General features: G+C 43.5%; 1 pseudogene; it reads left to right on the plus strand.

Annotated features, from left to right (window-relative positions):
* The first annotated feature begins 154 nt into the window (after positions 1 to 154).
* LOC109904560 (nucleolar protein 10-like) lies at positions 155 to 16,171 on the plus strand (annotated as a pseudogene).
* Positions 16,172 to 17,554: the final 1,383 nt, after the last annotated feature.

Here is a 17,554-nt window from a genome sequence, read left to right on the forward strand (position 1 = left end):
TCTGGAGCAAGGCAGGCTCCTCAACTCCCTTCACACAGAGATGCTGTGTAATTATACATGTACAATGCTTTATTTGTGAATGCAGCTGTACATTAAAATACAATACTGTAAACACAGTCATTACAAGACTCGTCAGTATGCATGTAGTGTGATCATGTCTCGTTTTGCCCTTTCTATGACTGACAGGGAGCACAATGTGTGTGACATCAACCCTGTCCATCAAGTGTTGGCCTCAGGAACAGCGGAGGTGGGTGGAGCCTTTGTGCCGCAAAGAGTGAATGGATTGAACATTTTGAGTGTGTGTGCCTGTGTGTGTTCCTTGTGTTGTCGGTGGTTAGGGGAAAGTGGAATGCTGGGACCCTTCGTGTACGAAGTCGGGTGGGGATGCTAGACTGTGCCCTGAGCAGTGTCACAGAGGGAACAAAGTAAGTACACCACTAGAACATGAACAGTTAGATGCATCTAGAAAAACACCATTGTTCTAATCCATGATGTGAATGTGTTTCTTTAGAGTGGAGGGCTTGCCGTCGGTCAGTGCACTCAAGGTTAACGGCTCTCTCACCATGGCTGTGGAACCAGCACTGGTCAGGTATGAACTTTTACAATGAAGGTGTCGTAATAGCTGGGATATTGCGGAAAACTCTGGAATAGATGTTGAATTTGACTTATTGCCTAACTGTAGTCCTCCCCACAAGTTGCCCTATTGAAGATCGGTCTGCCTGGTACTGTAGGTCCTCCTCTACGACCTGCGTGCCAGTCACCCCCTGCTGGTAAAAGACCATTACTACGGCCTTCCTATCAAGTCTGTCAACTTTCAGGACCACCTAGACCTGGTTCTGACCGCAGACTCCAAGATCATCAAGATCTGGAACAAAGACAAGGTAAATGTTTGTGAATGTTGAAAAAAGATATGTGATTGTTATTTTAAACTAGACATTTGGTACCATTTTGACAGATTGGACATTTTATAACCTAATTGTTTTTATTGTTTGGATGTTCCAAAAACAGCAAAGATGATTTATGCTGGTTTAGAAAATATTGCCAACTGTGCTATTCCAAACTCACTTTGAATTAAAGGTGCAATATGCAGAAATCGCTCTGGCATTTCCTGGTTGCTAAAATTCTAATGGTTGCCTTATTTCTGTTTGTGACAAAACAAGAAATGTATAGTGTAGAGAATTATTGTACAGTCTAAACTGCTGTGAAATATATTTTCCATAACCAAAAATATTTTATTTTCCGATGTTTGAAACTGGTGTACAAAACCGAAACTAAAAGACACAAAAATACACTTAAAATGGCGCACATAAAACAGATCTACCGCTTCTTAGACTTTCTTAGAAGGATCTATAACTCACATTTCTATGTGAACTTGGTCAGGTTGCCCAAAAAGTGTTATGTTCCAGCTTTAAGTATTTACAATAAATGTTGTGGTAATATTGGGGAAATAGCTTTGCATTTTTCATAGTAAAAATGTGTTTGTCATTGGACACTCAGTTAATTAGTGGTCTGTACTTCATCAACTATCACAGTGGAATAATTGATATTCTAACCATACCTCTGGTCTGTTTCACCCTAGGGTAAAGTGTTCTCCCCCATTGAGCCCCAGACTAACATCAATGATGTGTGCATCTACCCTGATTCTGGTGAGATCACCAGATACACTAAACATTGCTTCTGTACCAAGTTTCTCTGAAGGTTGGTCAACAGACACTCTTGTTATTTTCTTGGGTAGTCATTTACCAGTATGCTCAACTACCACTAGATGGTGCCCATTGACCTCAACAAGTCCTTAAAACTCCTGCAGGGTCGGCAACAGAAACGGCCCAAAAGTGATTTTGTTTTATGTCACAAAAAACTGTAAAATCACCATGAATTCGGAAATAAATTGGAAATCTGTTTCCAGGTGTGTGTGTGTCCCCAAAAAATACATGTGATTGTATCTCAATGTGATCAAGTTTTGAAATGATTGTATTTGAAAAGAACAATCCCTATTTTGGGCTTAGTTATGGTCAATTTGCAGTGTACTAATTATTTTCCGTACCCCCAACCATTCTCTCCAACAAAAATCGTCCTACGGCTGAATTTAGTTGCTTACCCCTGTGCTACTGTAATGAGGGCTTGGACTGTGCTTTTTAAGTAAGACTGCCACACTGTCCACTGACAGCTTCTCTACCAGCAATTATGTCTAATTACATCAATCTTTACTGAGCACTTGAGTTAAACTGTTTAAGACGCTTATTCATGTTTTATTGTCACAAGTATAGTGAAAGGCTTAACTTGCATGCTCTACCCAGCAGTGAATAATCAATATCAAAATAGTTTAACTAATAAAATGTGTGTGTGTGTGTGTGTGTGTGTGTGTGTGTATATATAATAAAGAAAACACGAAACATTTGATGGGAAACTATACAGGGTCAGTGACAATAACAAATGTGCAAGGATACTGGAGTATTTGAGGTAGAGATGTACATATAGGCGGGTATTAGGAGAAAGTGACTGGTAGCAGGATAAATATTCAACAGTATGGCAGCAGCATAAGTGGTGGGTGTGTGTGAGAGTGTAGGTGTGATATACATGTAAATAGGGCTGGAAAGTGACTGGTAGCATGAATATATAAATATTTATGGTATATATTACCACTAGTGCGTATAAAACATTAGGAACATCTGCTCTTTCCATGACATAGACTGACTAGGTGAATCCAGGTAAAGTTTGATCCTTTATTCAGCCCCAATTCAATTGATCAATCCTGCTTCAGTTCTTTTTGGCATTTACATTCTCTCCATGCGTGACTTCATCACAGAGATCACACGCACACCTCATCTCTTTGGTATTTCTGTTGCAGACACGCATGCCATTTAAGTTTTGTCTACGCCCGTGCCTCTTTCCCAACCATCCCATGATGAGCACGCATTGTCTCTGATTCAGGTGCTCCTGGCATGTGATGTTAGTGTGAAATTACCAAATATTTATTTTGTTAACCCCACCCTCTTGCTCTAAACAATCTCTGAAGTTCCAGTGTTATTCATTTGGGGAGGAGTGTGTAGGGGGGTGTGGAAGTGTGTCAATGGGATGTTAGAACTATTCATTCATTGGGAAAGGGAACAAATAGGAATGGAGGATGTTCCACTAATTAGTCCCCCATTCACACAAAACGTGAGACGTGTTGTTGGCGCGGCTACCAAAAGTAAACTTGAAGCGTCTGGAGTGCTCTGCCAGCTACTACTCTACTTGAGGCACTTATAGCTTCCCATGTGTTCTCTCACTCATAACTGGCCATGAAGGAGAGGAAAGGAGGCCATTTTAGACTATTGGCATCTAGGCCATCTCCTCCCACTATACTGTCCTAGCTACCTCCCTCTTCTTTCCAGTAACCCTCCCTCCCCTAGGGCTATGCACATGTACAGACATCTGTTTGATTCACTATTCAGTGTGTGACTGATACTGAGTGTACAAAACATTAGGAACGCCTGCTCTTTTCATGACTGACCAGGTGAAAGTTATGATCCTGCCCTGCCTATCTAAGGTCTTCGAAAGCCAAGTCAACAAACAGGTCAATGACCATCTCGAATCCCACCGTACCTTCTCCGCTGTGCAATCTGGTTTCCGAGCCGGTCACGGGTGCACCTCAGCCACGCTCAAGGTACTAAACGATATCATAACCGCCATCGATAAAAGACAGTACTGTGCAGCCGTCTTCATCGACCTTGCCAAGGCTTTCGACTGTCAATCACCATATTCTTATCGGCAGACTCAGTAGCCTCGGTTTTTCGGTTGACTGCCTTGCCTGGTTCACCAATTACTTTGCAGACAGAGTTCAGTGTGTCAAATCGGAGGGCATGCTGTCCGGTCCTCTGGCAGTCTCTATGGGGGTGCCACAGGGTTCAATCCTCGGGCCGACTCTTTTCTCTGTATATATCAATGATGTTGCTCTTGCTGCGGGCGATTCCCTGATCCACCTCTACGCAGACGACACCATTCTATATACTTCCGTCCCGTCCTTGGACACTGTGCTATCTAACCTCCAAACGAGCTTCAATGCCATACAACACTCCTTCCGTGGCCTCCAACTGCTCTTAAACGCTAGTAAAACCAAATGCATGCTTTTCAACCGTTCGCTGCCTGCACCTGCATGCCTGACCAGCATCACCACCCTGGATGGTTCCGACCTTGAATATGTGGACTGTAAACTCTCCTTCCAGACTCATATCAAACATCTCCAATCGAAAATCAAATCAAGAGTCGGCTTTCTATTCCGCAACAAAGCCTCCTTCACTCACGCCGCCAAACTTACCCTAGTAAAACTGACTATCCTACCGATCCTCGACTTCGGCGATGTCATCTACAAAATGGCTTCCAACACTCTACACAGCAAACTGGATGCAGTTTATCACAGTGCCATCCGTTTTGTCACTAAAGCACCTTATACCACCCACCACTGCGACTTGTATGCTCTAGTCGGCTGGCCCTCGCTACATATTCGTCGCCAGACCCACTGGCTCCAGGTCATCTACAAGTCCATGCTAGGTAAAGCTCCGTCTTATCTCAGTTCACTGGTCACGATGGCAACACCCATCCGTAGCACGCGCTCCAGCAGGTGTATCTCACTAATCATCCCTAAAGCCAACACCTCATTTGGCCGCCTTTCGTTCCAGTTCTCTGCTGCCTGTGACTGGAACGAATTGCAAAAATCGCTGAAGTTGGAGACTTTTATCTCCCTCACCAACTTCAAACATCAGCTATCTGAGCAGCTAACCGATCACTGCAGCTATACATAGTCTATCGGTAAATAGCCCGCCCATTTTTACCTACCTCATCCCCATACTGTTTTTATTTATTTACTTTTCTGCTCTTTTGCACACCAATATCTCTACCTGTACATGACCATCTGATCATTTATCACTCCAGTGTTAATCTGCAAAATTGTAATTATTCGCCTACCTCCTCATGCCTTTTGCACACAATGTATATAGACTCCCCTTTTTTTTCTACTGTGTTATTGACTTGTTAATTGTTTACTCCATGTGTAACTCTGTTGTCTGTTCACACCGCTATGCTTTATCTTGGCCAGGTCGCAGTTGCAAATGAGAACTTGTTCTCAACTAGCCTACCTGGTTAAATAAAGGTGAAATAAAAAAAAAAAAAAAAAAAAATCCTTTTTGATGTCACTTGTTAAATCCACTTCAATCAGTGTAGATGAAGGGGAGGAGACAGGTTAAAGAAGGATTTTTAAGCCTTGTGACAATTGAGACATGGATTGTGTATGTGTGCCATTGAGGGTGAATGAGCAAGACAAAAGATTTAAGTGCCTTTGAATGGGGTATGGAATTAGGTGCCAGGTGCACCGGTTTGAGTGTGTCAAGAAATCCAACGCTGCTGAGTTTTTCAGCTCAACATTTTCCTGTGTGTATCAAGAATGGTCCACAACCCAAAGGACATCCAGCCGACTTGGCACAATTGTGGGAAGCTTGGAGTCAACACGGGCCAGCATCCCTGTGGAACGCTTTCGTCACCTTGTAGAGTCAATGCCCCAAAGAATTGAGGCTGTTCTGATGGCAAAAGGGGGGTGCAACTCAATATTAGAAAGCTGTTCCTAATATCTTGTACACTCAGTAATAGTAACCAGTAGTAGGATAAATGGATACTAATGGCAATCAGTAAACAGCAGTGTAATGGTAGTAATCAATAATAGTTTTAGCAGCAGTGTTGGTGTGAGGCGGCGCAGTAGTTGTTAGTGATTTTTATGACCAGGGGATAGAAGTTGTTTAGGAGTCTGTTGGTCTAAGACTTGATTCACCGGTACCGTCTACTGCACTGGAGCATGGAGAATCGTCCATGTATCGGGTGGCTGGAGTCTTTGGCAATTTTCAGCCCTTTCTCAGACACCGCCTGGCATATATGTCCTGGATGGCTGGGAGCTCACCCACAGTGATGCGCTGCGTCGTCCTCACCACCCTCTGTAGGGCCTTCGGGTTGAGGGCAGTGCAGCAGTCATACCAGACGGTGATATGACCATTCAGGATGCTCTCGATGCAGCAGCTGTAAAAGTTCCTCAGGATCTGAGGGGACATGCCAAATCGTTTCAGCCTCCTGAGGGACTGTGCTGGTGTGAGAGGACCATGATAAGTCAGCGATGTGGATACAGAAGATCTTGAAGCTCTTGACTGGCTCCACTGCGGCCTTGTAGATGGGGGTGTGTACCCGCCCTTGTTTCATGAAGTCCACAATAAGCTCCTTGGTCTTGCTGATGTTGAGAGAAGGATGAAGTTGATGTGTGCCATGGCCAGCCTTTCAAAGCACTTAATGATTACAGATGTGAGTGCTACATAGCGGTAGTCATTGTGGCAGGATGTCTTAGAGTTCTTGAGGACAGGAATGATGGAAGTCTGCTTGAAACATGTTGGGATTACAGACGGGAACAATGAGAGGTTGAAAATGTCCTTGAAGACACCTGCCAGATGGTCTGCGCATGCCCTGAGTACACACCATGGAATACCGTCTGGCCTTGCAAGTGTTGGCCCTTTTTAAAAACATGACTCATGTCAGCCTCAGAGAGAGAGAGTTCAGTCAGTCCTCTGGGTTGGCGGGGGCCCTCACACAGGGCTCTTGAATTTGTTAAAGCATATCTTACATTTATTTTTCACATACTAGAGTTAGTTTATTACTTTGCTAAGAATGGAGCTGTACAAAAAGGCCCATTGTCTGCTTTATACATTCAGGATATAATCACCTGTAATTTCACATCTTTAGCAAATCCCCAGAACCTTTTATATGAATGATTTGTGGTCTGGTGAAGATATGAGCAAGCTAGGCTTTTGTCAGTAATGATAACACATTTTAAAACCCAGCAAGACTTTTTGGTTCTTTTGCTGTTGTCAACTTGTCCCTGTCTAGTCTACTGCCTGCAAACGTACTACTGTCATCCTATGCTTATGTGGGCTTTGCTTTCTGCATGTACATGCAGTTAGGGTTTTTAACTGGAGTCGAACAAAACCAGCAGACGCATTTGTACAGTTCCACTTTCTTAGTTTATTACTTTGCTAACTTCAGTATCTGAAAATGATCTGTCTATATCATTAGCTTATTTCACGCTTTTTTTCTTCTTTTAACGTCACAGATATGCTCTTTACTGCCAATGAAGACCCCAAGATGATTACGTTCTCCATCCCTGTGAGTTCAACAATCCTCACACTCCCTCAGGCTAGTTTTGCCTATCTCAGTGTGCCGCAGGTTTGGTTTGAAAGTCAAATCTTCCAATGAGAGAGATTTACTCCAGGGTGGGAATTGAAACCAAACAGACCAAGGCAGTATAGAGAAGGCACGAAAGGACGATTTCTATTTGAGGGCTTTAGTGTTTGAGACATTCATTTGTTTAGTTTGGTTTGGCTGGTTTTCATGGTCCGCAAAAAAGCTACACCAAGGGCGCTATTCGTAGAAAGCTGCCCACCTGGTTTCACCTAGAAAGTGCCCTTGTTGGGTTGTGAATGTTCTTCAGCAACAGGTCGTCTTGTGCCTACCCCTATACCAGCTTTTCAGTTCTTCTAGGAAAAGTGTGTGTACACTGTAAAGTAGTCTCTGTTTAGGAAGATTGTGTGTACTGTAAAGTAGACTGCTTTGAAAGATGTCGACCCTGTCACATGATTCGTTTCTAAGTACTGTCCCATTCATCAACCACTGATTAGATCACTGTGGTGTTGAGCTACAGAACAACAAGGTCTTAACTAGCGTGTGTTTGGGCCTAAAGAGAGCTAATACTGAACTTAGGAAATATTGTGTTTATCTGTTAACAGCAAACGCGTTATATTTTTTGCTATTGGTGTTTTAGAATACTTCAGCGGCCGATATTAAACATTCACATAGCAGTGCTCAAACTGCCCTGAATAAATAGCTACATTTTTCACTCGGGTAACCTCAAATATCACACAAGTTGTGTGCTATGAACATCAATGGTAACCAACACAGTTGTCAACTTGTTTGGTTTATGATTCCAGTTCCTGAGAGTTTATTTCTCCCTAGGTTTTTAACTCGAGTTGTGTGCAAAGCCTTCAACGCATGCCTCTCTAGCTGCCTATAGAACAGTAGGGAAACGTTTGGAAGTTAACATTGGCCATTGGCTCGTCAGTGATTACACTGAGGGAAAGGGGGGTGAAATGTGTCTTCCGCATTTAACCCAACCCCTCTGAATCAGAGGTGCGGGGGGCTGCCATAACCGGCATCCACGTCTTCAGCGCCTGGGGAACAGTGTGTTAACTGCCTTGCTCAGGGGCAGAACAACAGATTTTTACCTTGTCAGCTCAGGGATTCAATCCAGCAAAGTAGACATTCTGTAGACTTTGAGCTCTGATTTTATAGACAAACAGAAGTCAGTTCTTATTGAACTCAGTAGCATTCAATTATCTTAAGTAAAGGGGTGATTCCAATCTGGTAACGCAGGCAATTCTTGTTGATTCATCCTTAGAGGATTGGATAGGTGCAAGAAACTACACCTAGCCATAGGAACGTTGCCAACACCTACCTCCCTTACCAGCCCTCAAGAACAGTAGATATGTATTGAATTAGAGTTCTTCAAATGTTCCATGAATCTTCATTCCTTGTCCCTCCTTCACTTCATCCCTTGTTCTTGTCTCCTTCCTCCCCTACATGTTGTCCCTGTGTAGGCACTGGGGCCTGCTCCTCGCTGGTGCTCTTTTCTGGACAACCTGACAGAGGATCTGAAGGAGAGCCCTGAGAGTACCATCTACGATGATTACAAGTTTGTCACCCGCAAGGACCTGGAGAACCTGGGTGAGAGGGAGGTGGAGGTAGAGCTATTGGCATATTACCTATTATCTATTTGTTCCTCTCAAATCTACAGAAATACAAGTGCCTATTACGTAGAGGTTTGGGGCCTAGGAACCTTTCAGGGCTGTGTACACTACACTTTTCATTCAGTGCAGGCCATTTTGCATTTGTATTTAGGCAGGTTGGGGCAACACTGCTAGGCCAGGGGTGTACACATTTTTGCAACTAAAAAAGTTTATTTTGTTAAAATTAAGGTAGGTCACCCCCACTGTTCCGTTTGCTTCCGTTTAAGAAATGTTTTGCATCAGAATCGGCGGAATGAATACACTCCAGGCTTACCCGTCCCGCCTAAAATAAAACACTGGCAGAATGGAGAGAGAAATGAAGAGATGGGATAGGGAAAGATGAAGGGGCGAAGAACAGAGGGGGTTGAAAAAACAGGAATGCTTGGGTCAGCACTAAAGAGATCAAATGACATGGAGGAGAAAGGCGGTTATTGGGGAGGGAAGGAGAGATAGGGGTGGAGGAGAGGGACTAGGGGGGAGGGGAGTTCAGTTCACTGCAGCTGTGAAATGTGTTCTTGTTATGTAACAGACCTGCTGCGGGGCAGATAGAAACCCTCTTTCCCCAGAAATCTTACTCTATCTGGTAAGCTCTATCTACCACACACACAAACACACACAGTCCTTGTGTACCACAACTACCACACATTCCTGAACTAAAGTGATCTTACAGGGACCAAAAAGCCTCATGCCAGTCACTAACAAGTTCATTCAGTGCTGAAGGAATGATGTCTGGAGACTGATGTTACAGAACTTTATCTAAACTCTCTCAAAAGTTTTCTTACCAAATAGCTATGTTAGCAGAAAGGAGCAGAAACCAGCCTTGATGTCACACAGCCTCAAGGCAAACAACTGTAGAAAAGAGTTGTCTACAGTCATGTCATTTTCTTCCAGCACATTCAAACAGGCTGCTTCACAGTTAATTACTAAGCCTTACTGTCCTTGGCATGTCAGCCAATTTGAAAGAGTACAAATATTTTAATGAATTTCACTTGAAATGTAGCCTGCCCCAGGGAGGTGGAATACAGAGCTATATATAAAATGAATAAATCATCAATAATTTTACAAATGTATAACGTAGCTGTTCAGGAAATATGTATGTTTAATGTACATACAATTTGTAATGTTACCTGCCCTGTGTTCAACTATAGGTCTGTCTCACCTCGTGGGATCTACTGCGGGCCTACATGCACCGGTTCTTCATGGACATCAGACTGTACCATAAGGTAGGGGGGTGTGTGTGTTTGTCTTATTTGTGTGTGTATAACTGCATATTCTTAGTTGATTGTCGATGTTAGAGTTGTGTGTCTAAATACGTTTTGTGTGACTTGTCCAGGTGAAGACCATGGCCAATCCATTTGCCTACAATGAGTATCGCAATGACAAGATTCACCAAAAGATAGGAGTCCAGGACGCAGAGAGTACAAATCAAGGTGGGATATCCTACTCTGTGATTGTTAAAAATATAATACATTTAGACAGACAAGGATGTAAAAAGGGCTTTCTAAAAATACATGACATCACCAAAAGTATATGGACACCCCTTGGATTTGTCTATTTCAACCACACCCGTTGCTGATAGTTGTGTATAATTGAGCACACAGCAATGCAATCTCCATAGACAAACATTGGCAATAGAATGGCCCGTACTGAAGAGCTCAGTGACTTTCAACGTAGCACCGTCATAGGATGCCCCTTTCCAACAAATCAGTTTGTCAAATTTCTGCCCTGCTAGAGCTACACCAGTCAACTGTAAGTGCTGTTATTTTGAAGTGTAAACGTTAAGGAACAACGGCTCAGCCGCGAAGTGGTAGGCCACACAAGCTCACAGATCGAGACCGCCAAGTGCTGAAGTGCGTTTAAATCGTCTGTCCTCGGTTGCAACACTCACTACAGAGTTCCAAACTGCCTCTGGAAGCAACGTCAGCACAAGAACTGTTCGCTGGGAGCTTCATGAAATGCATTTCTATGACCGAGCAGCTGCACACAAGCCTAAGATCAACAATGCGCAGTGCCAAGCGTCGGTTGGAGTAAAGCTCGCCGCCATTGGACTATGGAGTAGTGGAAACACGTTCTTTGGAGTGATGAATCACGCTTTGGGGCAACAATTTGGGGAGGGCCCTTTCCTGTTTCTTGACTGGTCTGCACAGATCCCTGACCTCAACCCCGTCAAACACCTTTGGGATGAATTGGAACGCCGACTGCAAGCCAGGCCTAATTGCTCAACCTCACTAATGCTCTTGTGGCTGAATGGAACCATGTACCCGCAGCAATGTTCCAGAAGAGTGGAGGCTGTTACAGTGCATTCGGAAAGTATTCATACGCTGCAAGCTTGGCACACCTATATTTGGGGCCTTTCTTCCATTCTCCTCTGCAGATCCTCTCAAGCGCTGTCAGGTTTGATGGCGAGCGTCGCTGAACAGCTATTTTCAGGTCTCTCCAAAGATGTTCAATCTGGTTCAAGTCCAGGCTCTGGCTGGGACACTCGAACACTCAGAGACTTGTCCTGAAGCCACTCCTGAGTTTTCTTGGCTGTGTGCTTAGGGTCGTTGTCCTGTTGGAAGGTGAACCTTCACCCCAGTCTGAGGTCCTGAGCACTCTGTTGCAGGTTTTCATCAAGGGTCTCTCTGTACCTTCTGTACCTCTGTATCTTTCCCTCTATCCTGACTAGTTTCCCAGTCGCTGCCACTGAAAAAATCCCCACAGCATGATGTTACCACCACCATGCTTCACGTAGGGACGGTGCCAGGTTTCCTCTCGATGTGACGCTTGGCATTCAGACCAAAGAGTTAAATCTTGGTTTCATCAGGCCAGAGAATCTTGTTTCTCATGGTCTGAGACTCCAAGCAGGCTGTCATGTGCCTTTTTCTGAGGAGTGGCTTCCGTCTGGCCACTCTACCGTAAAGGCCTGGTGGAGTGGTGCAGAGATGAATATCCTTCTGGAAGGTTCTCTCATCTCCAGAGAGGAAATCTAGATCTCTGTCACGAGTGACCATCGTGTTCATTATGGAGTGTTGTGTGTAGATTGATGAGGGGGAAAAATCAATTGAATCCATTTTAGAATAAGGCTGTAACGTAACAAAATGTGGAAAAAGTCAGTGTCTGAATATTTTCTGAATGATCTGTATAGCAGCAAAGGGGGGACCAACTCCATAATAATGGCCATGATTTTGGAATGAGATGTTCACATACTAATTTTCATGTAGTGTACGTTTACAAATTTTCATGTAGTGTACGTTTTATTGATTAATTGAAGGACATGGTGATACAGACAATGTTATTTAAGAAGTGTATATAGCTAATATATTGTGTGTTGTATGAATGTTCAGTTTTGCTGAGACCGAAGGTGAACAAAGAGCTGGCTCTCAAACTGATGGAGGAGAGAGACAATGAGGAGGAACTGTCTGCCAGGAAGAAGGGCAAGGTAGGAGCAAATACACCTGCACACACACTCGGGTTTCACATGCTACTGGTCTAGGGCGGACCCCATTTAGTTGACTGGTCGATTGTTTGGTCGATAGGCTGTTGGTCGACCAATATTTTTCTTTGTCGAGCAGTTACAAATATGTGTATATTTTGTTTATGGCACACAAGACACCTGTCGGATTCACTCCTGTCTCAGTGGACTCATTAATTGTGGAGGCTACGGGGATGGCACACCAGGAGTATCACCATTTACTGTTAATTCACATCATTTCTAATCTACAATGTTTGCTAGGTTATGGTTATTTCATTCAATATATTTATTATTACAGTCTTTTACTGTTCTTATAGTCGGAGCGAACCTGTTGTTTGCGGACTGCACAACCTTGGCTACACTTGTGAGGAACAAGTTTTGGTTTATTTCGTTCAATTTAGGAGTTGTCGTCTTTTTTATATATATATACATCTGTCAATGTTGAGTAAGGACGTGCACCTGATTATACATAGAAGTAGGCCTAGGCTACCTGGCCTGCATGCAAATGTAGGCATTTAAATATGCCCATTTGGGGATCTGATAGTATTTCTGATTGTCTTAACTCACTAGCACTGTGGCGCTTCTCAAAAGTTATATTTTCTACACTTCAAAGAGCAAGTTAACTAAGTCCATTGAGAATGACAATAGTTCCTCAACATAGCCTATTTAAAAAATCTTTACAGCTCTCATTCAATAACCACTCGACGTGAAAGGGGGAAATATGTAATGCTCTGATCCGGTGTAAACGTAATATGATAAGCCTACCTGATTACTTATTATCCCTTGCGGAATAGCCTACAGCTGTGTCTGTCTGGAGCTCACTGGTGTGGGAAACTGAGTGCCCAAAATATTTTATACAAAGTTCTGATGACGATAAGAGCTGGGTGGACGAGGTCAGGGAGCAGCGGCGCCTCATATATGAGGAGTGACGGGACCGCAACACAACCCTGCTTGACCAGGACTCCACCCAGAACCAGGCTCAGGGCAGGAAACGGGGTCGGAAGCCCCGATTCTTCCAGATTAAAGTTGGTGAGGAGTTCCACAGCTTCGGGGACGTGGCCCGCAAGCAGAAGTTGCAGAAGTGAGGTAGAATTAAATTTTTCTTTTATCCAGTGAGCTTCTTGCGACGCTCTAGTCTCGGAACAACCTCTGAACCATAACATTTTGAATAGATGTCACGGAACGTCACAGCACACAATCTAAAGCAAGCATGGAGTAGTACTACAGTGATTGCATCAAATGCCAAGCATTTTCACATTGTTACTGTCAATCAGCACAAATAACCAACCCTCACATGGACATGGTATATAGAGTAGTCAGTTATTTTTTTTCCCTTACAATGATTAGCAGGGAAACACGTGACTGTGTCTGACTGTGCTGTATTCTCTGCAGCAGACAGAGATGTATGGCCTGCCTTGGTCACAGCCTGAGAGAGGCTGTCACATCCATCACTGTATTGACAGGTGGACACATGCAGCAGGAAAGATGAGGACACGGGTCAAATATAGGAAGGGAAGGGTGTCCCAAGGGTTACCTCCCATTATGTAAAACACCCTCTACTTGGTTCTCGTGCTTCAAACTCATTAAAAAGCAATTATTTTAGAGTGAAATAAGACTAAATGGTAAATAGTAGCACAGTAGTTGTAGTGCACCCCACTCTCAACACTTACAATTTGCAAAGATTTCAGGGCAATTACAAAAACAAGTTATTGTTGGCATAAATGCCTTTTTATTTATTTTTACTTTATTCACTCTACCCCTCTTTGACCTTTGATCCTCTAATGAACAAAAATATGAATGCAACATCCAACAATTTCAATGATTTTACTGAGTTAGTTCATATAAGGAAATCCGTCAATTGAAGGAAATTCTTTAGGCCCCAATCTATGGATTTCACATGACTGGGCATTGGCGCAGCCATGGGTTGGCTTGGGAGAGCATAGGGACACCCACTGGGGAGCCAGGGACACCCACTGGGGAGCCAGGCCCACCCACAATTCAGACAATGGTCTGTGTAGCCATGGGTTGTAACATAATTCAACTCAAAATATGCTATTCAATTCTTTAAAAAATGTATTGTATTAGTCTTATGTTTCTTAGGACCTTCATTAACTAATTAATCATGGATTTATTTGTCTAGCTCATATAATTAGCCTACCAGAACACATCTGACAACGTTTTGAGTATCCAAATACAAGTAGGCAAACTGCCAACTTATGGCCTAAACTCACCAAAGGCAAGCATGCGAGGCATGTGCGTGGTTTATTTTAGAATGCATCGTTTTTAATTATAATGACCCAACCGAAACCGGGCTGGCGGGTTATCCTCTGACGCATTTTGGCTCTTTTGAATTGGAAGAGGTAGCTAAGGGTTGAAGCTTTACCATACATACTAAATTAGACCAACTATCAGCAAAGATGATTGGAGATATGAACTATCATGCAAGCATACAGTCACTGCTCTGCCTGTTCCGTCCTTTCCACCCACCTTGCTCTGCTTTCTCTGCCCGCCCGGAGAAAAGCAGTGGAGGGTCTGACTTTAAACTGACTACAACAACCGGGTCAAAGTTTAATGCCTCTTGCTCCTTCCCGGCAAAAGCAATGACTATATAAAAGGTGAATACCGACAAGAAAGAAGTAAAATGGGGCTGTTTGAAAGAAACATTGCCCAATTTATTTACAGGCAGAATACCGGGAGTCCTATGTGAAAGCAGTATAGGAAACAGGCGTTCTCGGTACTGCATTTCAACACCATTATATTGTGTGTGTGCATACATGCATCTGTTCATGCTCGTGATAGACCTGCCTATGTATCCTATGTTGACATGTGTCTACTGTCTAACAGAGCATCGCTGGTGGAACATTATGGAACATTAAATGTGGCTGACACTGCTGTCGGCAGAAAACATCTCACCTTCACCCTCAAGAAGATAAGCCATGAAAGTGACACCATTGCATAATAAGCCACATGAAAGGGACAATGTGTGATTTGTGTACAACAAATGCTGCCTTCACAGTCCTGTCTTTTCAAATGGAGCAGTCTCTTTTATCCAGAGTCCTTTTCATTTTCTTCTCACTTGTAGTCCAGTCAGAATGATTCATGAGGAACATGAGTGTGTGGGTGACTGTGGGTTGGTGAGGTCAACTTTCCATTTGACTACTGACTAATCTGGATTTCTGCTGATCCTGGGTTCAGTAACAGTAACGGAGAGCTTGTCATTGACATTTTACCTCTATCAGTCTGTTCTCCCAAACGTAGATGTTTACACACAATACGAACGTACCGGTTAAAGTTGACACTGCAGTGTAGCCACTGTGTATAATCTGTAATGGTGCATGCAGAAGAGGACCAATGTCACAGGAAATGCCGTGTTTTGATCATGATCATTTTTGACTGTTGTTTAGGCTTTGTGTTATAACCCCAGATAAAGGTCGAACTCTCAAATCAGTCAGCGACTGACTCTTGTGTCTTGTATTTGTATCTTTTATCAGCACCCTTCGAAACATGCTTCAATTATCAATAAGTTGCATGGATATTGCAGTTTTAAAAAACAATACCATTGGTTTTGCACGGGACACTGATGGTGCAAGCCCAAGCTAGGTTTGGGTAAGGCTCCGTCACATGCAGAGAGACTGATGAGGGTCTGCTGGGTAAATCCCCTGGACTACAGCGTGAGCTGGAGGAAGCAGTGCCAAGGTCAACATTGATTACAGGTTTGACAATAGAAAAGCTATTTTTTTGCACAAGGTCGCTTAATCATACTCCAATGAAGTATCTCTCTCTCTCTCTCTGCCTCCCTCTCCTCTCTCTTCCTGTCCTTTCTCAATGATCTCCTTCAGTCGGAGCAGCAACAGCGGCGGCAGCAGGCAGAGCGTGATCACCACGAGGAGAGGAAGAAGCTGAGGAGGTCCGCAGGACACCTGTCGAGTGAGAGAGGTAGAGGGGGATTTAGAGGGAGGGGTGGGAGTAGAGGCAGGGGGCACTACTGAGGTAGAGGTAGAGGAACTACTCTGTGACACTACTGAGATTAAGAATCCCAAAGTCAAATTATTCAAAATCTGTTTGAATCATGTCTTTTGTGCAGCTGCTCACAGCCATTTCCCAACTTAATTTGTGGCAGAATGACACTTTGTTACCGTCTGGGAGTCGAGAGGTTGTGATGCAAAAGTGAGCTGATCGATTGTGACCTGTCCTGTAACACAGTTATGAAGATATATTGGTGGAGCTGCTATGAAAGGATACAGTGTGTATTATCTATTGATTGCAAAATGTTGTGATTGTGTGGTGTATGCAATTTGTGCATCCACGTATGTGCACTTTTGTGTGTGCCTTCAGAAAGTATTCATACTCCTTGACTTATTCCACATTTTGTTTCAGCCTGAATTCAACATTTATAAAATTGTTTTGTTCTCACCCATCTACACACACACTACCCCATAATGACAAAGTAAAAACGTGTTTTCGATGTGTGTCCATGAGAAGCTCCTGACATTCACTGTGTTCTTTTTTTACTTCACAATCCTAATTTTCCTGTAGACTGAACATGTCTGTGTTATGCTCTGTGCTTGACACATAAAAAATGTGTACTAAACTTATAGCTCCCTGGTCTGTGCTATGTTCTTATAGTGGCCTTATGATCTCTGGGGATGCAGTTCTATGTTGGCAAAAGCTATCCACAAATAAGTCCAACAGTTGGACACAAGGTCTCAGTTGTATGGGGAAAGTTGTATTTTATTAACTGACATACCATTTATAATGATTAGCACCCGGAAATACATGTCCATCCACTGTCATGTCCAACAACTCTAAAGGGCTTCACAAATATATTTTACTTCCTTGGTATGACATAAGTATTCCTTGGTGTGACTTTCTGTGGATATTAAACAGCCACTATTTCACTCCAGTCCAGACAGATTAAAAAAGAAAGGAGGGAAGAGGAAAAAAAGGTGAAGACAAGTCCTGAGAACATGGAGCCCCAATTCTTGGAAGTAGCTTTCTCCGTTTGACCTCTCATCCCCCTGGTTCACACTTGGCTGGCCCTCCTGTCTCCTGCCCTGGCCTTTTTGAAATGGGAGGAGGTGCTGTGCATTTCACCCCGACCCCCTCCCTAAAACACTGCTGCCTGGGGCCTCAAACCATGAGGCTTTAGGCACCGTCTGCCTCCCTTGCTCTTCCTTCCTGCCTGTTTGGTGCTTGACCCTCTACCCTCACTAGTCCCACCAAGAATTGTTAAACTCATTTTACTTTGCCC

The sequence above is a fragment of the Oncorhynchus kisutch genome, linkage group LG14, assembly GCF_002021735.2.
Source record: "Oncorhynchus kisutch isolate 150728-3 linkage group LG14, Okis_V2, whole genome shotgun sequence".
NCBI lineage: Eukaryota > Metazoa > Chordata > Actinopteri > Salmoniformes > Salmonidae > Oncorhynchus > Oncorhynchus kisutch.